Source organism: Oncorhynchus kisutch, linkage group LG25 (assembly GCF_002021735.2).
Source record: "Oncorhynchus kisutch isolate 150728-3 linkage group LG25, Okis_V2, whole genome shotgun sequence".
Lineage (NCBI taxonomy): Eukaryota > Metazoa > Chordata > Actinopteri > Salmoniformes > Salmonidae > Oncorhynchus > Oncorhynchus kisutch.
Window position 1 is genome coordinate 40,352,239 of NC_034198.2, and position 14,328 is coordinate 40,366,566.

Here is a 14,328-nt window from a genome sequence, read left to right on the forward strand (position 1 = left end):
GACAAACAGAATTCCAAAGGTTTTAATTTATTATTTTGTAAACAGACTGTGTGTTAGAAGACACGTGACTTTTTCTAGTCATATTTAACATCCTCTAAAGGACCCGCGGGACGGTTGAGCTAATGTGATTAGCATTAGAACATTTAGAACATCTCCCAGAACAAAGATATGTCTAATATGGGCAGAAAGCTTAAATTAACTACAATGTCCAGTTTACAGTATCTATTACAGTGAAACAATACCATGCTATTGTTTGAGGAGAGTGCACAGTTATGAACTTGAAAATGTATCAATAAACCAATTAGGCACATTTGGGCAGTCTTGATACAACATTTTGAACAGATATGCAATGGTTCATTGGATCAATGTTAAACTTTGCACATAGACTGCTGCCATCTAGTGGACTCAATCTAAATTGCGCCTCTTGCGTTTCAAAGCTGATTGAACCATTCTTTTTTTACAAAAAACACATGTTTTTTCTTTATATTATCTTTTACCAGATATACTGTGTTATATTCTCCTACAATAATTTCACATTTCCGCAAACTTCAAATTGTTTCCTTTCAAATGGTATCAAGAATATGCATATCCTTGCTTCAGGTCCTGAGCTACAGGCACTTAGATTTGGGTAGGTCATTTTAGGTCCTGAGCTACAGGCAGTTAGATTTGGGTAGGTCATTTTAGGTCCTGAGCTACAGGCAGTTAGATTTGGGTAGGTCATTTTAGCCGAAAATTTAAGAAAGGGGCGGATCCTTAAGAGGTTTGACTCATAACGCAACACATTTAATAAACTGGAATGACACTCTCACCACAGCTCAAAATATTTAAATGAGCCGCCTCCCCTACATGTTAATTATCACTTAAATAGGAAATAAACGTTTTCTGCTTAGAGCCTCTACTTTAATTAAGAGATTAGTTTAACTGCAACAGGGTATTATACTTTTTTTCAGCCTACCCACATATATCCCCGTCCGCCCACACAGAGGGTCAGTTTGAACTGTCAACATGCTGGAAGACTGAGAGAGAGATAATAGGTAGAGAGAGAGATAATAGGTAGAGAGAGAGATAATAGGTAGAGATAGAGATAATAGGTAGAGAGAGAGATAATAGGTAGAGAGAGAGATAATAGGTAGAGAGAGAGAGAGAGAGAGATAATAAGTAGAGAGAGAGAGAGAGATATAATGGGTAGATAGAGAGATAATAGGTAGAGAGAGAGAGATAGAGATAATGGGTAGATAGAGAGAGAGATAATGGGTAGATAGAGAGATAATAGGTAGAGCGAGAGATATGGGTAGATAGAGAGATAATAGGTAGAGAGAGATAGATACTGGGTAGAGAGAGATAATATGTAGAGAGAGATAGTGGGTAGAGAGAGATAATATGTAGATAGAGATAATAGGTAGAGAGAGATAATGGTTAGAGATAGAGAGATAATGGGTAGAGAGAGATATATATAATGGGTAGAGAGAGATAATGGGTAGATAGAGAGATCATGATAGAGAGAGCGAGAGAGATAATGGGTAGAGAGAGATAATGGGTAGAGAGAGATAATAGGTAGAGAGAGACAAAGATAATAGGTAGAGAGAGAGAGACAGAGATAATGGGCCGAGTGAGAGAGAGATAATAGGTAGAGATAGATTGCATCCGAAGCGGAAGCTAGGCCCTGCTCTAAGACAGGAAGTCCCAGTGATTGGGAGTCCCAGTGATTGGTAGTCCCAACCCTTCAGTTGAGGATGTGTTAATGGGATTCAACCTGTGTGTGGTGCTCAGTGTTTGTGTGGTGCTAAGTAATTGTGTGGTGCTAAGTAATTGTGTGGTGCTAAGTAATTGTGTGGTGCTAAGTAATTGTGTGGTGCTCAGTGTTTGTGTGGTGCTAAGTAATTGTGTGGTGCTAAGTAATTGTGTGGTGCTAAGTAATTGTGTGGTGCTAAGTAATTGTGTGGTGCTAAGTAATTGTGTGGTGCTAAGTAATTGTGTGGTGCTAAGTAATTGTGTGGTGCTAAGTAATTGTGTGGTGCTCAGTAATTGTGTGGTGCTAAGTAATTGTGTGGTGCTAAGTAATTGTGTGGTGCTAAGTAATTGTGAATGTTTCACTGTGAGCTATGATCACCTGAGGATCTGCTAATTAATTGGAGGAAAGATGGGCAGGTCAGGTAAAATAATAACCTCTGTGTCAGATGTTACATTAGGGTCACATCAGGACCTGTCACACATGCAAAGGCAGACGCTCACACACACACACATCAGGACCTGTCACACATGCACATGCAAAGGCAGACGCTCACAGACACACACACATCAGGACCTGTCACACATGCACATGCAAAGGCAGACGCTCACACACACACACACACACACACACACACATCAGGACCTGTCACACATGCACATGCAAAGGCAGACGCTCACACACACACACACACACACACACACACACACACACATCAGGACCTGTCACACATGCACATGCAAAGGCAGACGCTCACACACACACACACACACACACATCAGGACCTGTCCCCCGAAACGCTGCCGCCGAGAAATTAAATATGGAAATTTGAAGCCTCCGCTCGTTGCTGAGGAAGACTTCCTGTAGCGCCATAGTAACAGGCTCGTTATGATTCAGTGGCGAGAGACCACGTTGTTATCGATGTAATGTTTATTTACGGTGTTTCTTATTTCTATGGCAACAAGGAATGATTAGGGTTGAAAAAAAGGGTCGTGATTGGGAACAATCTAATACATTTAAGAGCATAATTGGAAGCTAAAAAAGTAGGCTGACAAGGAATCAGTCTCCAGTGTGTTTTAGTTGGGTTAAATGGCCGCAGTGTAGTTCAGGGTAGTTACTCCTGCGTCTGTCTTGTGTGTTTCCTGTCTGAAGCACAAGGCCAACAGAGCGTGTCCGTGGGCTGCTGAGCTATAAGGTCGAGTCTCTCTGTCGTCCAAGTGCTGACGGACCAACCATGTCTGCTTCTCACATTGACCTTCAACTATTCTCCAATAGGGACCGAGCGAACAGCGCCAACCTTTAGATCACCAAAGACAAAGTCTGAATCTACTATATATATATATACTGCACTGTCTGCTCTCCCACATCTTCCAGATTTAATATTCAACACAATAAAAAGTAAGAGGTTAGCAAAAGTCTAGCTATTTTACTCATAACAGTAGGGTGAATAGAATCTTCAGATCTTCCATGTGCAGAGCTAGTGTTAGTGTTTCAAAAAGATACTACAGAAAATGGCATTTCAGTGTCATTGTCATATAAGAAAATTAAGACGAAGTATAAGCCCTTCCAAATTAATTATTTGTCTAGGGGAATGATGTGGGAGACAACGCATGGTGGAGAGAAGGAGTATATTTGTTTAAGAAATAGAGAGAGAGTAAACATTCTGATCTCCATTCACAACTTAAAATGTCAAGCTGTAGCTCTTTTTATTTTCAAGCTGTAGAGAGAGAGAGAGAGAGAGAGAGAGAGAGAGAGAGAGAGAGAGAGAGAGAGAGAGAGAGAGAGAGAGAGAGAGAGAGAGAGAGAGAGAGAGAGACAGAGAGAGAGACAGAGAGAGAGAGAGAGAGAGAGACAGAGAGAGAGAGAGAGACAGAGAGAGAGACAGAGAGAGAGACAGAGAGAGAGAGAGAGAGAGCGAGAGAGAGAGAGAGAGAGAGAGAGAGAGAGAGGAGAACTGCAGAGAGAGATTGTGACAGGGAGATTGAGACTGTGTGTGAGATAGAGAGAGAGAGAGTGATAGATAGATAGATAGATAGATACTACAATTACTTAGGTTTAAAAATAAACTCAACTGGACACCTTAATGAGGCAGTGAATGAACTGAGAGAGAAAGCACGCAGGGCATTCTATGCCATTAAAAGCTAATTCAAATTGAAATACCTATTAAAATTTGGCTAAAACTAATTGAATGTGTCATTGAACCAATTGCTCTTCATGGCAGCGAGGTGTGGGGTCCACTTACAAAACAAGATTTCATCAAATGGGACAAACACCCCATTGAAACCCTGCATGCAGAGTTCTGTAAGATTCTCCTACATGTCCAGAGGAAAACTACAAACAATGGATGCAGGGCAGAATTAGGCCAATATCCACTAATAATAAAAACTCAAAAAAGAGCAATTAAGTTTCGGAAAAACATCTCAAATACAGTGACCCCCTCTCATATCATTACCAAGCCCTGCAATGCCAAGAGCTGAGCAAAGAAAAGAGTCCCCTCATCTAGCTGGTCCTGGGGCTGAGTTCACAAACCTGTTCTACTAACACACTGAAGCCTCAGGACCAGAACGTCCAATCAATCACAATAAAACTACATTGCTTATTGGGAAACAAAAGCACAAAGCAAAATGCTATCTGGCCCTAAGTTGACAGTACACCGTGGCTAACTATTTGACCATGGTTACTGATCAAAACCTTAGAAAAACCTTGACAAAGTACAGGCTCAGTGAGCACAGCCTTGGCATTGAGAAGAGTAGACACAGGAAACCTGGCTCCCTGTAGAGAAAAGGCTGTGCAACCACTGCACAACAGCAGAACCTGTCTCCCTGTAGAGGAAAGGCTGTGCAACCACTGCACAACAGCAGAACCTGTCTCCCTGTAGAGGAAAGGCTGTGCAACCACTGCACAACAGCAGAACCTGTCTCCCTGTAGAGGAAAGGCTGTGCAACCACTGCACAACAGCAGAACCTGTCTCCCTGTAGAGGAAAGGCTGTGCAACCACTGCACAACAGCAGAACCTGTCTCCCTGTAGAGAAAAGGCTGTGCAACCACTGCACAACAGCAGAACCTGTCTCCCTGTAGAGGAAAGGCTGTGCAACCACTGCACAACAGCAGAACCTGTCTCCCTGTAGAGAAAAAGGCTGTGCAACCCTTGCACAACAGCGGAACCTGTCTCCCTGTAGAGAAAGGCTGTGCAACCACTGCACAACAGCAGAACCTGTCTCCCTGTAGAGGAAAGGCTGTGCAACCCACTGCACAACAGCAGAACCTGGCTCCCTGTAGAGGAAAGGCTGTGCAACCACTGCACAACAGCAGAACCTGTCTCCCTGTAGAGGAAAGGCTGTGCAAACCACTGCACAACAGCAGAACCTGTCTCCCTGTAGAGGAAAGGCCTGTGCAACCACTGCACAACAGCAGAACCTGTCTCCCTGTAGAGGAAAGGCTGTGCAACCACTGCACAACAGCAGAACCTGTCTCCCTGTAGAGGAAAGGCTGTGCAACCACTTGCACAACAGCAGAACCTGTCTCCCTGTAGAGGAAAGGCCTGTGCAACCACTGCACAACAGCAGAACCTGTCTCCCTGTAGAGGAAAGGCTGTGCAACCACTGCACAACAGCAGAAACCTGTCTCCCTGTAGAGGAAAGGCTGTGCAACCACTGCACAACAGCAGAACCTGTCTCCCTGTAGAGGAAAGGCTGTGCAACCACTGCACAACAGCAGAACCTGTCTCCCTGTAGAGGGAAAGGCTGTGCAACCACTGCACAACAGCAGAACCTGTCTCCCTGTAGAGGAAAGGCTGTGCAACACTGCACAACAGCAGAACCTGTCTCCCTGTAGAGGAAAGGCTGTGCAACCACTGCACAACAGCAGAACCTGTCTCCTGTAGAGGAAAGGCTGTGCAACCACTGCACAACAGCAGAACCTGTCTCCCTGTAGAGGAAAGGCTGTGCAAACCACTGCACAACAGCAGAACCTGTCTCCCTGTAGAGGAAAGGCTGTGCAACCACTGCACAACAGCAGAACCTGTCTCCCTGTAGAGGAAAGGCTGTGCAACCACTGCCACAACAGCAGAACCTGTCTCCCTGTAGAGGAAGGCTGTGCAACCACTGCACAACAGCAGAACCTGTCTCCCTGTAGAGGAAAGGCTGTGCACCACTGCACAACAGCAGAACCTGTCTCCCTGTAGAGGAAAGGCTGTGCAACCACTGCACAACAGCAGAACCTGTCTCCCTGTAGAGGAAAGGCTGTGCAACCACTGCACACAGCAGAACCTGTCTCCCTGTAGAGGAAAGGCTGTGCAACCACTGCACAACAGCAGAACCTGTCTCCCTGTAGAAGAAAGGCTGTGCAACCACTGCACAACAGCAGAACCTGTCTCCCTGTAGAGGAAAGGCTGTGCAACCACTGCACAACAGCAGAACCTGTCTCCCTGTAGAGGAAAGGCTGTGCAACCACTGCACAACAGCAGAACCTGTCTCCCTGTAGAGGAAAGGCTGTGCAACCACTGCACAACAGCAGAACCTGTCTCCCTGTAGAGGAAAGGCTGTGCAACCACTGCACAACAGCAGAACCTGTCTCCCTGTAGAGGAAAGGCTGTGCAACCACTGCACAACAGCAGAACCTGTCTCCCTGTAGAGGAAAGGCTGTGCAACCACTGCACAACAGCAGAACCTGTCTCCCTGTAGAGGAAAGGCTGTGCAACCACTGCACAACAGCAGAACCTGTCTCCCTGTAGAGGAAAGGCTGTGCAACCACTGCACAACAGCAGAACCTGTCTCCCTGTAGAGGAAAGGCTGTGCAACCACTGCACAACAGCAGAACCTGTCTCCCTGTAGAGGAAAGGCTGTGCAACCACTGCACAACAGCAGAACCTGAGACGGAGCTGCATTTCCTGAAAAATGTAAAAAAAAATATATATAAAAAACAATTAGAGAGTGCCATTTCCCCAAATTTGAAGCCCTTATTCGAGGTTTCAAAGACCTCTCTGATGAGAGTAGGCTACCCGTCCTGTTGGGGGAGGACGCAGAGAGCTGTGGGTTGGCAGCGCACTACATTGCTGCCTGCCATAAGTTGAGGGACAGTGTCTGACAGACCAATCAACCTGCACATGTCCTCTACTGTATGCTTATTGTTCAATGTATAGTTATATTGACCCCTGGTTGTTGTTGTTACTGTTGTTACTGTTGTTATTGTTGTTAATGTTGTTATTGTTGTTATTTTTGTTACTGTTGTTATTGTTGTTACTGTTGTTATTGTTGTTACTGTTGTTATTGTTGTTACTGTTGTTATTGTTGTTATTGTTGTTACTGTTGTTACTGTTGTTATTGTTGTTATTGTTGTTATTGTTGTTACTGTTGTTATTGTTGTTACTGTTGTCCCATTGACAATTTTGATTCTTATTATTTTCATATTGTAAATATCCAAAATAAGCTTTGGCAATATGTACATTGTTACGTCATGCCAATATAGCAAACTGAATTGAATTGAAATGAGATTGTGAGAGAGAGCTAGAGAGATTGAGAGAGAGAGATATTGTGAGAGAGAGAGAAAAAGCATCCAAAGTGGATGCTAGGCCCTGTTCTAAGACAGGAAGAAGCACTGAGGAGTGATTTATGGTTCAGTCGAGGGTGTGTTAATGGGACTCAACCTGTGGAGCACAGCAGATCCATCCTTGCTAGAAAATAGAGCCGGCTCTTTCTGCATCTTTGTCTCTGAGATGTTGAAATACCCAGCCCAAACTCTAGTGGATTATGCACACTCCATAATCTAAAAACAGCACTAATTAAAAGGGCAACACACTCCATAATCTAGGGACAGCACTAATTAAAAGGGCAACACACTCCATAATCTAGGGACAGCACTAATTAAAAGGGCAACACACTCCATAATCTAGGGACAGCACTAATTAAAAGGGCAACACACTCCATAATCTAGGGACAGCACTAATTAAAAGGGCAACACACTCCATAATCTAGGGACAGCACTAATTAAAAGGGCAACACACTCCATAATCTAAAAACAACACTAATTAAAAGGGCAACACACTCCATAATCTAGGGACAGCACTAATTAAAAGGGCAACACACTCCATAATCTAAAAACAACACTAATTAAAAGGGCAACACACTCCATAATCTAAAAACAACACTAATTAAAAGGGCAACACACTCCATAATCTAGGGACAGCACTAATTAAAAGGGCAACACACTCAATAATCTAGGGACCACACTACATAAAAGGGCAACACAATCCATAATCTAGGGACCACACTAATTTAAAGGGCAACACACTCCATAATCTAGGGACCACACTAATTAAAAGGGCAACTCACTCCATAATCTAGGGACCACACTAATTAAAAGGGCAACACACTCCATAATCTAGGGACCACACTAATTAAAAGGGCAACACACTCCATAATCTAGGGACAGCACTAATTAAAAGGGCAACACACTCCATAATCTAGGGACCACACTAATTAAAAGGGCAACACACTCCATAATCTACAGACACTAATTAAAATGCTAACACACTCCATAATCTAGGGACCACACTAATTAAAAGGGCAACTCACTCCATAATCTAGGGACCAAACTAATTAAAAGGGCAACACACTCCATAATCTAGGGACAGCACTAATTAAAAGGGCAACACACCCATAATCTAGGGACAGCACTAATTAAAAGGGCAACACACTCCATAATCTAAGGACAGCACTAATTAAAAGGGCAACTCACTCCATAATCTAGGGACCACACTAATTAAAAGGGCAACTCACTCCATAATCTAGGGACCACACTAATTAAAAGGGCAACACACTCCATAATCTAGGGACAGCACTAATTAAAAGGGCAACACACTCCATAATCTAGGGACAGCACTAATTAAAGGGGCATAACACTCCATAATCTAAGGACAGCACTAATTAAAAGGGCAACTCACTCCATAATCTAGGGACCACACTAATTAAAAGGGCAACACACTCCATAATCTTGGGACCACACTAATTAAAAGGGCAACACACTCCATAATCTAGGGACAGCACTAATTAAAAGGGCAACACACTCCATAATCTAGGGACCACACTAATTAAAAGGGCAACACACTCCATAATCTAGGGACAGCACTAATTAAAAGGGCAACACACTCCATAATCTAGGGATAGCACTAATTAAAAGGGCAACACACTCCATAATCTAGGGACAGCACTAATTAAAAGGGCAACACACTCCATAATCTAGGGACAGCACTAATTAAAAGGGCAACACACTCCATAATCTACAGACACTAATTAAAATGTTAACACACCATAATCTAGGGACCACACTAATTAAAAGGGCAACTCACTCCATAATCTAGGGACCACACTAATTAAAAGGGCAACACACTCCATAATCTAGGGACCACACCAATTAAAAGGGCAACTCACTCCATAATCTAGGGACCACACTAATTAAAAGGGCAACACACTCCATAATCTAGGGACAGCACTAATTAAAAGGGCAACACACTCCATAATCTAGGGACAGCACTAATTAAAAGGGCAACACACTCCATAATCTAGGGACAGCACTAATTAAAAGGGCAACACACTCCATAATCTAGGGACAGCACTAATTAAAAGGGCAACACACTCCATAATCTAGGGACAGCACTAATTAAAAGGGCAACACACTCCATAATCTAGGGACAGCACTAATTAAAAGGGCAACACACTCCATAATCTAGGGACAGCACTAATTAAAAGGGCAACTCACTCCATAATCTAGGGACCACACTAATTAAAAGGGCAACTCACTCCATAATCTAGGGACCACACTAATTAAAAGGGCAACACACTCCATAATCTAGGGACAGCACTAATTAAAAGGGCAACACACTCCATAATCTAGGGACAGCACTAATTAAAAGGGCAACACACTCCATAATCTAGGGACAGCACTAATTAAAAGGGCAACACACTCCATAATCTAGGGGCAGCACTAATTAAAAGGGCAACTCACTCCATAATCTAGGGACAGCACTAATTAAAAGGGCAACACACTCCATAATCTAGGGACAGCACTAATTAAAAGGGCAACACACTCCATAATCTAGGGACAGCACTAATTAAAAGGGCAACTCACTCCATAATCTAGGGACAGCACTAATTAAAAGGGCAACTCACTCCATAATCTAGGGACAGCACTAATTAAAAGGGCAACTCACTCCATAATTTAAGGACAGCACTAATTAAAAGGGCAACACACTCCATAATCTACAGACACGAATTAAAATGTTAACACACTCCATAATCTAGGGACCACACTAATTAAAAGGGCAACACACTCCATAATCTAGGGACAGCACTAATTAAAAGGGCAACTCACTCCATAATCTAGGGACAGCACTAATTAAAAGGGCAACTCACTCCATAATCTAGGGACCACACTAATTAAAAGGGCAACACACTCCATAATCTAGGGACAGCACTAATTAAAAGGGCAACACACTCCATAATCTAGGGACCACACTAATTAAAAGGGCAACACACTCCATAATCTAGGGACAGCACTAATTAAAAGGGCAACACACTCCATAATCTAGGGACAGCACTAATTAAAAGGGCAACACACTCCATAATCTAGGGACAGCACTAATTAAAAGGGCAACACACTCCATAATCTAGGGACAGCACTAATTAAAAGGGCAACACACTCCATAATCTAGGGACAGCACTAATTAAAAGGGCAACACACTCCATAATCTAGGGACCACACTAATTAAAAGGGCAACACACTCCATAATCTAGGGACAGCACTAATTAAAAGGGCAACACACTCCATAATCTAGGGACAGCACTAATTAAAAGGGCAACACACTCCATAATCTAGGGACAGCACTAATTAAAAGGGCAACACACTCCATAATCTAGGGACAGCACTAATTAAAAGGGCAACACACTCCATAATCTAGGGACAGCACTAATTAAAAGGGCAACACACTCCATAATCTACAGACACTAATTAAAATGTTAACACACCATAATCTAGGGACCACACTAATTAAAAGGGCAACTCACTCCATAATCTAGGGACCACACTAATTAAAAGGGCAACACACTCCATAATCTAGGGACCACACCAATTAAAAGGGCAACTCACTCCATAATCTAGGGACCACACTAATTAAAAGGGCAACACACTCCATAATCTAGGGACAGCACTAATTAAAAGGGCAACACACTCCATAATCTAGGGACAGCACTAATTAAAAGGGCAACACACTCCATAATCTAGGGACAGCACTAATTAAAAGGGCAACACACTCCATAATCTAGGGACAGCACTAATTAAAAGGGCAACACACTCCATAATCTAGGGACAGCACTAATTAAAAGGGCAACACACTCCATAATCTAGGGACAGCACTAATTAAAAGGGCAACTCACTCCATAATCTAGGGACCACACTAATTAAAAGGGCAACACACTCCATAATCTAGGGACAGCACTAATTAAAAGGGCAACACACTCCATAATCTAGGGACAGCACTAATTAAAAGGGCAACACACTCCATAATCTAGGGACAGCACTAATTAAAAGGGCAACACACTCCATAATCTAGGGACAGCACTAATTAAAAGGGCAACTCACTCCATAATCTAGGGACAGCACTAATTAAAAGGGCAACTCACTCCATAATCTAGGGACAGCACTAATTAAAAGGGCAACTCACTCCATAATCTAGGGACAGCACTAATTAAAAGGGCAACTCACTCCATAAATCCTGGTGCTGCAGTTAAAGCCTTCATTTGCTTTTGGAGGTTGTGAATACCATAGATAGTGTAAACATTCATAGCATGATCCACTACTACCTAATGGACCATGCGTTTTTAGACTTAGTGGCAAATGAGAAAAAGAAATCCATGCAAGCCCATACATATAACTAATGTTTGCTCGTCATTCATTTCCATTTGGGGATGTAACAAATGCTTGCTTTATTAAAAATGAAAGAGTTGAGTAACAGCATTACCTTCCTTTGTTTATTGTCACTAAAAGCCAGGCCCATGTTAAATACAGAAGTATAACCAGTATACTTTTCAAATGTTCCAGTCCCATCATTCACAAAGGGATTGAAATCCATCTAATGTTTAACAAGCAAATAATGTGCCTTGCTCAGCAGAATAAATGGGAATAAAACATGATTATTCTTGACTTTACTACTTTAAAATCTCGTAGATGTTAAGTTCCCTATTTGGTAGACTTTGAGCGGTTCTCGACTGGTTCCATCTGACATTTTAGTGTACAAAGCGCTCTGTAAACATCATGTCTTACAGTGCAAGAAAGCCCCTTCTCTCTGCTCCCACTCTCCCAGCTGAGCTGACTTGAAGTGTCAGGTTTCAGACCCTACATTTGCATAGGGAGTAGCATGTCACATTTTCTGGCCTACCCAGACAAAGGAGGAAACTAGAAGCACAAGCATTTCGTTACCCTCGCATTAAACATCTGCTAACCATGGTGTATGTGACAAATAAAATGTGATTTGATTTATTTGCTGTGACTGTGAAACTCACAGCTGCACTTGCAGTAATGAAACGGTAGAATCTAGCGGGATGCCATAATACTCGTTTATATTACTGATATTCTTAGCTGGATTAAGAGCTCTCAACATGAAACAATTCTGAATATTTTCATAGAATAGAAGTTAGACCACTTTCTCTTGGTTACAGACGGGTACTAAATCACATCGTGCGTAAAGGTTAAGTGGTAACGAGTCTGCACACATTTGATCGGTGTTTCTGCACCACTCAGTGAACGTTTACATGAAATAATTTCCACTATTGTCACTAAGTATGATCATATTTATTTTACAATTTACACCCAAACTCTGTAAACATCATTAAAACGTCAAATCAAATCTTATTTATCGCACCTAATACACCACCTTACGGGTGAAATGCTTTACTTACAAGTCCTTATTAAACAACAATACACTGCAAGAAATAGAGTTAAGAAAAAATAAATAACATACGGAAATTACATAACAATGTGGAGGCTATATACAGGGGGTACCAGTATTGAGTCAATGTGGAGGCTATATACAGGGGGTACCAGTATTGAGTCAATGTGGAGGCTATATACAGGGGGTACCAGTATTGAGTCAATGTGGAGGCTATATACATGGGGTACCAGTATTGAGTCAATGTGGAGGCTATATACATGGGGTACCGGTACAGAGTCAATGTGGAGGCTATATACAGGGGGTACAGGTACAGAGTCAATGTGGAGGCTATATACAGGGGGTACCAGTATTGAGTCAATGTGGAGGCTATATACATGGGGTACCGGTACAGAGTCAATGTGGAGGCTATATAGAGGGGGTACCGGTACAGAGTCAATGTGGAGGCTATATACAGGGGGTACCGGTACAGAGTCAATGTGGAGGCTATATACATGGGGTACCGGTACAGAGTCAATGTGGAGGCTATATACAGGGGGTACCAGTACAGAGTCAATGTGGAGGCTATATACAGGGGGTACCGGTACAGAGTCAATGTGGAGGCTATATACAGGGGGTACCGGTACAGAGTCAATGTGGAGGCTATATACAGGGGGTACCGGTATAGAGTCAATGTGGAGGCTATATACAGGGGGTACCAGTACAGAGTCAATGTGGAGGCTATATACAGGGGGTACCTGTACAGAGTCAATGTGGAGGCTATATACAGGGGGTACCGGTACAGAGTCAATGTGGAGGCTATATACAGGGGGGTACCGGTACAGAGTCAATGTGGAGGCTATATACAGGGGGTACCGGTACAGAGTCAATGTGGAGGCTATATACAGGGGGTACCAGTATTGAGTCAATGTGGAGGCTATATACAGGGGGTACCAGTATTGAGTCAATGTGGAGGCTATATAAAGGTGGTACTGGTACTGAGTCAATGTGGAGGCTATATACAGGGTGTACTGGTACAGAGTCAATGTGGAGGCTATATACAGGGGGTACCGGTACAGAGTCAATGTGGAGGCTATATACAGGGGGTACCGGTATAGAGTCAATGTGGAGGCTATATACAGGGGGTACCAGTACAGAGTCAATATGGAGGCTATATACAGGGGGTACCGGTACAGAGTCAATGTGGAGGCAATATACAGGGTGTTACGGTACAGAGTCAATGTGGAGGCTATATACAGGGGGTACCAGTATTGAGTCAATGTGGAGGCTATATACAGGGGGTACCAGTATTGAGTCAATGTGGAGGCTATATAAAGGTGGTACTGGTACTGAGTCAATGTGGAGGCTATATACAGGGGGTACCAGTATAGAGTCAATGTGGAGGCTATATACAGGTGGTACCGGTACAGAGTCAATGTGGAGGCTATATACAGGGGGTACCGGTACTGAGTCAATGTGGAGGCTATATACAGGGGGTACCAGTACAGAGTCAATGTGGAGGCTATATACAGGGGGTACCAGTATAGAGTCAATGTGGAGGCTATATACAGGGGGTACCGGTACAGAGTCAACGTGGAAGCTATATACAGGGTATCGGTACAGAGTCAATGTGGAGGCTATATACAGGGGGGTACCAGTACAGAGTCAATGTGGCTATATA